The sequence below is a fragment of the Zonotrichia albicollis genome, chromosome 15 (assembly GCF_047830755.1).
Source record: "Zonotrichia albicollis isolate bZonAlb1 chromosome 15, bZonAlb1.hap1, whole genome shotgun sequence".
In the NCBI taxonomy this organism is placed as follows: domain Eukaryota; kingdom Metazoa; phylum Chordata; class Aves; order Passeriformes; family Passerellidae; genus Zonotrichia; species Zonotrichia albicollis.
This window is the reverse complement of record NC_133833.1, coordinates 8,981,110-8,990,509: the sequence shown is the minus strand read 5'-3', so window position 1 is coordinate 8,990,509 and position 9,400 is coordinate 8,981,110.

Here is a 9,400-nt window from a genome sequence, read left to right as displayed (position 1 = left end):
ATGCTCCCTGGAAAAGCTGCAGAATTTAATTCTGAAATTCCCAGAGATACCCCAAAAATGTGCACAATGAATTCCCAGCTGTTTCAGAAGGCTGAGGATATCTAATCCCACAGACATCTTGTGTGACTCACCTCCTTCCCCTGCCCCATTGCCTCTCTGCATATAAATCTGTGCTTCTGATGGGCGAGTTATGATTTTTAAATGCTTATTTTGGCAATGGGTGGTGGTGGGATGTTCCAGCTTTGCCTGGAGGCTGGAGAGGGGCTCTCTCCTTGGAGATAGGTATAAATGTGAGAGACTTGGCCAAGAACTTCCTGGTAGAAATCGCTGTTCTCTGAAGCAGAACCCTTTAAGGAAAAAGCCAGGAAGCCAATTTGGACATCTGTATGGTTTTTGACTGAGATAATCGTAACCACGGGACAGTGGCCTGAGCAAACTGCAAAGCAAACAACAGATGATCTGATTAGTTTTCTGCTATGGACATTTTATCTGTATGTTCAACACGGAATGAAAGACCATTCTTCAAAGCCCTCAGTGTCTTTGGGGAAATCTTGTGTCATTAGTCCCCATGGTGATGTCAGTCAAGCCCTACCCTGGCTCCCAGGCAGAGAAATCCACACCTTGTCCCAGCAGCCTCCTGCACAGCCAGGGTGAGGGGCTTTCTGCAGTCTTTATTTGCAGCAGATATGATTATACTGCCTAGCAGCATTCTCTGGCTGCTGGAAGGCACTTTGAAAGCCTCTCTATCTCTTTACTTCCTCAGGGATGGATAGGAGAGCTTCCTTCTCCTTCTAATGGCATTCCTAGGCAGATTTGGGAGTCTTGTAGCCTTGGAGAGACATAACTGTTGCTATTAAAATACAAATAAATTTGAACATTTATTTTGGTCATTATGAGTAATAAAGTAAAGGGATAAAGTATGAATACTTTTTTATATGTCTTTTCAGGACTTGGAAATCTGAGAATGATTATAACAAAGAGATTTTAATGTCTCTTAGGTGTGGCAATGTAACTCAACACATTGGGGTGTGGTTGGACTCCAAAAAGGTTTGTATGTTCCATGTACATTTGTATGTTCCAGTTATGCTCTTCCAGCTCATCATGGCATGGCCATGACTCCATTAAGCATTTAGGAAATTTAAATAGCTCTCTAAATTTCCAGCAACGCTTTGGCCAAGCAATGTATTTTATATTTAACATAGGCAGCAGTTGCAACATTTAAATGTTTTCAACATGCAGGATCTGAAAATGCTGTGGGATTATTTTGCTCCCCTGTCCTGCTTTTAATCTGCAAACTGTGTCAACAATGGACAAGAGAGGGGGAAAATACTGGGTTTTATGGGCTGGCAGTCACAGACTACCTGATATTCTTTGAGAATTGGAGAATTGGCAGGTCCTCCCCTAAAAAGAGCCTTGCTGTCCCTTGAGCCTTGCCATTATTTGGCTCTTTATCAACCCCAGCTTCACCTTTTCCCTTCCAGTTTGCCTTCAGAGGCAGTTATTACCAAATATTCAGGTTGGTGCATTTACCAGCTTGGTGCACAGTATCAGCCTCAAGACAGCAGCAATTTTCACTTTAACTTTGCTCCCTTCGTGTTCTCCATCGTGACCCACAGCTTTGGTCACCTGTTTTTCCTATCCTAGGGAAAAGCTGGGGGAGAAATAAATTATAGGCTCAAATTTCAGTGCCTTGAGAAGTCATTTGGTTCCGACTCATCTCCAAACCCATAAGCCCATCTCCTTTGTGTGTGAGGGCAGGCTGGAGTTTGGTGTGGCCCCGGGAAGATCCCATTCTGACGGGCGCCATGACAATAAACATGTTAATTAAATTAATTAATTTAAAGGGGCAAAGGTTCAGTGGGCGGGTGGTGCTTTTGTATTTCCAAACCAGTTAACTCAGCTCAAATTCAAAGCTGACCAAGACAGATCTGCTTTGACTGGCAAACCCCAGCTCTCTGCAGAGCCACAGCCATGCTCTTTGTACAAACCCAGCCCCTGCCAAGCCTCTGTGGCTGGGATGAGGCATGGCCTTAGGTTAGCAGAAATGCAATAAGATATCAAATTAGTTGGGGCTCTGTGTCCTTTTGAAATCACTGGGAGAATTGTGATGCGCCAGGGCGCAGAGTGCTATTCTTCCTATCTCTTAGCACCATTGTGAGGGGGTGAACAAAGCCAAGAGGTGTAATTTAAAGGTGCTGTGACCTCCCATGAGCAGCTCTCCCCATTGTGAGGCCGGTTTTGTTTTCTGTATGTGTTTTTTTTTTTTCTCCACTGAAATCTCCTGATCATAAATATGCATGAATAAAAGAGCCAGGGGAGAGGAGGGGAGGGGGAAGGGGGCTCATAACCAGCTTGGATAAAGTCCTTTTCTAAATTTTCCACTCTCGGCTTCCTGACGTCGGATGAAATAAGGGACCACACCACCGGATTAGCTCAGCCGGAGTTCCTATTTCCAATTGTAAAAGCAGAGCCCTGGCATCATAACAATCATTATAATTATCACTTGCAGAGGGGTCTTATCATATAACAGCTTCTTTTTATTCGGGATGGAGCGGGACCAAAAGGGGGCTGGGGGAGATAATTCCAGCCACAGGGGTTTGCGTCTTCATTCATCACTTTCCAAACAAGGCAGTGGAAAATTGAGGTGCCTGAGCAATTTACAGATTACAGCTCTGTCCTGGTGCAGGGATGTGTGTGCACACCCATGCCTGCTCCACACACCCCACATAGCCCAGGTACGCCGTGGGTGACCGTCAGAAAGCAGCACTAAACACTCCCCCCGCCTGCTTTTCTGCCCCAAACCCAGGCAGAAACGGACGTAACCTTCCCTTTTAAGCCTAGCAACTCCAGCCTGGCCGCACAGCTCCTCCTGGATTAATCTTTCTTTTTTTTGGCTCAGTGAATTGTGGTCAAGGCCATTGTAACGTGAGTGCTGCCGGGGCGCGGATTGGCTGGAGGAGGCTCAGAGAGGCCCCTTTTCACAGGGGACTAATTGCTTTAGACCACCAGTATTTGGGAGCTACAGATGTCTTCCTTAATTTGCCTAGAGAGCACAATCGGCCCCATCTGTTGCATTTTTTTCCCCCCTCTGTCTCTCAAGTCGCCTTCTTCCCCCTGTCTGCAAAGGCCTAAATTGAAAACTCATCAAAAAGTAATACAAGTGCAGTTTGGCTGGGAAGCTGCTGCCGTGGGGCTTTGCCTTTAATAAAGGCCCCCCTGCTACTTTTACACATGGGTTGGGGAGCAGAGAAAGGAGGAGGAGGAAAGCAGAAACAACCTAGAAGGAGGGGGAAAAAAATGCTAAAAACTAACAGCCAGATGGGATATTTGGAGGCTGGATAATTTGATGTGTCATGGCTGGAGGAGAACAAGGGGCAGCCCCTTGTTTTCTGTGTGTACACACAACAAAATAGATGACTTTAGAGATGGGAAGGGAGAGGAGCCAGGGGCCGGCCGGGGGATCTGCACATCCCAGTGTCACCCATGAGTGCCCCAGTGCACACCTCAGGGACAGAGGGGGGTGAAAAAGGGTCAGAAGAAGGGAAGGGGGAAAAGGAGTGATGAGCCTTTGCCCTTCTGCAGATACAGAAATGTGTCTTGGCCTGGAGTTGTCTTGGAGCATTTGTAGGCTGTGGGTTGGGGATGCTGCTTTGCCCGTACCCAAGAAATCAGAAGAGTGTGTTGCTTTCCTCTTGCTTGGTCAGTGCTTCACCTCACAACCAGCTCTAGGCAGAAAGAGAGGACAAGCCTAAAAACCACTTAAAATATTAATTGGAAAGGTTGTGGAGGAAAATAGATCTCTTCTTTCTTCAAAATTCCCATCTTGGGCAGCTCAGGATGCACAGCTTATCACAAACCCCCACACTGCCTAATGCAAATAGAAATCGTGTTTCCTTCTGGCAGATTTGGAGCTGGTGCTCTGTGGGGACATGGTGAAGTCACCAGTCCCCCCTGAGCTGGTGTGTGCTTGGTCTCTGCCCCTGCAAAAAGCAGTGGATTTGCTCACAGGCTATCTGGGAGAGAGTAAATTTACCCCATCAGGGACATGAGTCAGGTGGGAATTTAAATCTCCTAGTCCCAGCCTGATGACACCTGAAAGCAGCTGCCTGTGCTTGAAGAAACAGCCCATTCCAGCTCACCTGTGATTTACTTCACAGAATCATTGAACCATGGAATGGTTTGGGCTGGAAGGGACATTAAATATCATCTAATCCCAATCCCCCACCCATGGGCAAACACGAGACCATTTAGCACAGAAGATTTTTCTCTACTTTCCTCTCTTGCCTTAAAATAACTTTTTTGGTGAGATATGGCTAAGGGAATGTGGCAGGCTGGTTGTTTGCTCACCTGTAAGCTAAAAGAGAAGATGTCCAGTGATGGAGAAAGTCCCACACCTCCTCCTTCCACCCAGGCAGTGCCTGTGTTGGCTGCCCCAGCTCCTGCTGTGCCAGGATGGCTGCTGCAGGGGCAGCAAACATTTGAGACACCCTGTGCAGGGGAAGGCAGGTGTGGCAGCTGTGCAGGTGAGAGCTGCTTCCCTGCTGGGCTCTGGCCTGAAACCTGAGCCCAGGTGCCAGTGCTGTGGCCATCAGCACTTGATCAATCATTCCCATTTCCTGTCTGCTCATCAGACATCTCCCCCTGAGTCCTTGGAAAGCTTTTGTTTAGGTGTCCAGTTAGGGAAGGAAAAAAAAAAGTCCATTTATCTTGAAGGACCCTCTGAAAACAATGTGAAAGAAATCAGGGCAGAAGTTTGGTGCTACTGCTGGGAGTGCTGCAAGGAGCAGCCTGTGGGCTTGGGAGCTGTGGGATGGAGCCAGCAGCTCCCATTTAGCTCCCATTCTGCTTCCAGCCAGTGCCACCACCCATTCCCAGTTTGCTTACACCATCAGCAGCTTCTTCGTAGCAGAGGTTTCCTAAAAGAAGGGAAAACAGAGCTAAAGTGGCACCTGTGAGGTGGAGGCATGGGAAAAGGGGCTTTCAGTGCTGGGCAGTGGGATCCTCAAAGCACCCCCAGCCCCTGGGCTGGGCAGAGATGGGCAATGGGAGGGCTGCAAGGGCACTGGTAGCTGGTTTCCATGTTCTATGCACTGCCATTCTGCTTGGGAGGGAGGAAATTCTGCACCCTGGGGAATACTGAAGGTTTATCTGTCTCAGTGGGGCTGGATGAGGTCCCAGGTCCCCTTCAGTGCTGTGGAGTTCTTGGAGAAATAACACCACAAGCAGCCTTTATTGCTGGCCTCACTTTTCTTTCCTTATTGCTTTGTTTATTGCTTTTTGCTTTCCCTTGGATACCCCTTTTTAAAAACCATGTAATTATTGCTTCTCCTAAAGGAAAAATAAGATAATAAAAAGGTCAGTTTGTCAAACTGGGAAGGTCTTGAAGCACTGGTGAAGAACAAAGGCTGAAGTACTGGGGCTCCAGAGCCGGAACCTCAGATGGAAAAGCCACAAGCCCAGCTCTGTGCTGGGGCTGATTGCTTCCCAGGGCAGCTGATCACTTCTCCTTGGGGAGAAGGTGTGAATGGCTGCCTTGAAAGAGTCACTGGATAGCCCTGGCCAGATTCGGGCTGGCTGCTGCTTCCTGCTGCCTGTTGCTCTCTCACTACTCAAAAACCAGATACTCTGTTGTGACATTTGTTTTTCCCCTGATGCATGTCAGAAAGACAGCAGTGTGCAGGTGGGGAGCAGAGATGCTGCAGGCTGTGGGGTGAGAGGAGAGGGAGCCAGGCTGGTGGGCACCCCTCTTGTCTGTCTGTGTTTCCTGTAGGGCTTAACATAAGGATCAGCAGTTGAAAGCTCTCAGAAGGAATATGGCAATGATAAAAGGGAGCTCTGGTTCTTGTTGTCGAGGCAGCCCAGAAACTGTTGAAGAGGCACTGGAAAAGCCATTGAGCTTTTGTCTAATAACTCCTGTGATAATAATTAGCTCAGCCAAAGCAGATTTTAAAGGGGCTTTAAAGTTCTTGTTCAGTGGCTTGAAAGAAAAAAGGCAACCAGAGTCTCTTCTCATCTGAACATCAATGTGAATCCCACAAAATCCCATTATTCCTCTTTTATATGAGCAGTTTGATCAGTTCAGCCTTTTCCCTCCCCAAGGCAACAACTTTCCCCCTTTGTGCATGTTTTCCCCTCAAAACCTGAGCACCTCACCATGCACACACACCATGCCCAGAGCCTGGGCTCCTTCTTCCCTGAGCCCTTGCAAGTGGCACTGACTTGCTGCCCCCATCATGCCAGAAAATAACCAGGTAGAGGTAGAGGAGGGGAATCTGCCTGCAGGAGCTCCTGCATCCACCAGGATATTTTTCTTAAAAGAAGAAAGAATTTAATACATATAAAAGCGAAATGCCCTCTGACTTTGCTTTAGCACCTGATGTTTGGAGACAAAACCAGATGGTCCAATACTCACATCTACATACAGAGCTAAGTGTTTGCAAAATTCTGCTAAAAATCAATGATTTGCATAATTTTTTAAGGGAAACATCTATGGAGGAGTGGAAGAAGAAATGCTGACATCAGCTCAGACCTGCTGAGCAGAGACCTGTCAGTGCTTTGCATCTGCTGGAGACCTTCTACACATTCCCTTCCCAGGCTGCTGAGATTCACAGCAGCTGCATTTACCATCTGTATCTACTGGGAACAGGCCAGGTTAGATGCACCTAAAGACAGGAACTTAGGGGCACCCTCTGCTCTTTGAACTCTGGGGGACACTAAGGCACCTTCCTCAGGAAAAATCAGTAAATATGGAAAGACTCACAGCCCCCAAAAGCTCTCCCAGTACAACCAGGGGTGTGGGGTATTTCAGCAAGATTTGATGCAAGAGAAGGGGTGGGGATAGAGGCTGACCTCCACTTGCTGTATGGAAGCACATCCCCTTGGCAGCTGCTTTACCTTGTGGCTGAATATGAGCTGAAAATATCCCTCCCATGCAGGTTTGACACAGCTTCGGACAGAAATATGGAGGCTAAGGAGGTAGAAATATGGAAGCTGAAGAGGTCATGAGAAGGGTGGCACATGTGATGGTGCCCAAAAAGTGTTGCCAGGTTCAGACCTGGTGCTCTGTGTTCCCCAGTGTCCGCAGAGCCCCAGACAAGCTGCAGTCTTGATGGCCAAGGAGCCTTCCTGGGTTTAATACTAAAGCACAGCAGCCTGGAGCAGAGCAATAACCCCTCCAGCATGGAACACAAACTCTCCCCAGGCTGGAGCAGCTCAGGTTGCAACGCCTCGAGAAACAGCGAGTTCAAATACAAACAAACCCCATTTTCTTTGCAAAATTTTCTCTTTTGAGTGGACTAGAAATGGCATTGAACTGAAGGCAAGTTTTGCCAGTAAAATATACTAATAAACTGCTTTGGAGACTCATAAACCGCGTTGTGTTTTTTAATGGCAAATAATAAAGGAGTCCAATAAAGTGTTGGTTTTTTAATGGCAATTTTTTAAGCGGCTGGAGCAGAGATCAGGAGTTCAGCCTCTTTCCTTGTTCTGTTTGTGGTATATTTATCTTCATGAAGAGAATGGTAGCAGGGGGATTTATTTTTTCTGAATGAACGTCTCTAAGCCCCTCATACCTCCAGGGCTTATAGTAAGGTTGGATCCAATGACAGGAGAGTCAACATTATAAGCCCTTAGAGAGGGCTGAGTGCCTTGTAGATAGTCTCAAGTGGATGGGCTTTCAGCGTGCCGCTAGCCCGGCTTACATTAGCGGCTGAAGAGACTTTGTGTGTCCCCGATGCCCTCGGGTGACCCGCGACCCCTGCGACTCCGCTCTGCCGAGATGTGAGGCTGGCGGCCGAGGAAATGGAGAGGGGCATTGTGCCGCGGAGAAAGAGCAACACAAACACAGGGTGTTCTCAAAGGAAACAAAAACCCAGTGGAAAATAACCCTCCCCAAGCTGGCAGCGAGGGGCAGCCGGGGGGAAGGCGCAGACACACGTGCTCCGGGCAAAGGCACCCCAGAAAGTCACTGCTGGCTCCCTCTGTCCGTCCTGGGGTCTCACCTGCACTCAGGAGTGGCTGGGCAAGCTGGAGGGGGGCAACGGATAATGGGTTTCCCCATGAGTTCTGTATATCTGAATATAAAAAGAAAATGGGCTGGGTTTGCATTTGAGGAGTGCTTTGGGGCAGAGATACAGTGGGGAAATTATGTGCTATATCCAAAACGGATAACAGCAGAGCTCAGCCCTGCCTGTGTCTCAGCAAAACACGCTGAAGCTTCATTTGGAGTTTCAAATGTCAAAAAGGGGCTGGAGCAGCCCAAGCTCTGTGCTGTGGGGGATGCCAGGCCCTGATCTGATCTCTTAGAGGGTGCAATTACCAACAGGTGGGTCAGGCTGGCACTGTCACTGGGCCTGGCACTGTCACCGGGTCTGGCACTGTCACTGAATCTGGCGCTGTCATTGGTGTGGCACTGTCATTGGTGTGGCACTGTCACTGGGTCAGGCACTGTCACTGGGTCTGTGCTGTCACTGGGTGTGGCACTGTCATTGGTGTGGCACTGTCTTTGGGTCTGGCACTGTCACCAGGTCTGGCACTGTCACTGGATCTGGCACTGTCACTGAGTCTGGCACTGTCTCTGGGGCAGGGAATGGCAGTGGGGGCAGGTAGGATGGCTCAGGGGTCTCTAAGCTGTAATGCACAGCCAGCACTTCACTTTGAACCGTTCTTAATGCCCAAGAGTGGCTCCCTGCAGGGAGGGATGCTTGTGCAAACAGCCACGTCCCTCCAGGACCTTTATGCCGCTTTGGGGTGTTGAGGGTCACCACCCTGCCTGGCCCCAAGCCCATGCCCAGCTGCTGCTTTCTGCCTCACTGAGACAGCCACATCCTCACACAGCCCCTGGCTACTGCACAGAGAGTGTCAGATCTGCCATAAATCAGAGCCAGCAGTGATGGCATCGTGTTCCCATCCCCTCTCTGAGATCCGGGCTTCCTCCACCTGTGCCGTCCATCCCCACTGCCTTCAGCCCCTGCTCGGGTTCTGCACTTTGCAGCATCTCCGAGAGAAGCAGGATGTGCTCCGTGTCCTGCCTCTGTGGCACCGACAGGGACAGGGATGGGGAGGAGGTGACAGTGTGGCACCTTTCCATCACCTTGGCGAGGTGGGATGTGCCCCCTCCGGGCCCACCCAGCGCATCCGAGCCTGCTCCACGCATGAGAGCATTTTCCAGATGCCAGTGTGTGTTTAAAGTTTAAAAAGATGAGCAGAAAAGCCCGTGTCATGGGTGCCCGAGCTAGAAGGAAATTTCACCGTCATGAGGGAATGTATTGTCCCCAGAGCCGGCCAAGTGGATTTGCATGCTTAATTCCCACTAAGCATTTTTTGAAGGAGTAATCTGATAAAATCTTCAACCTGCTGGTAGCATAAATTTAATCGTATGTGGCTCGGAAAAGGGCAGTGG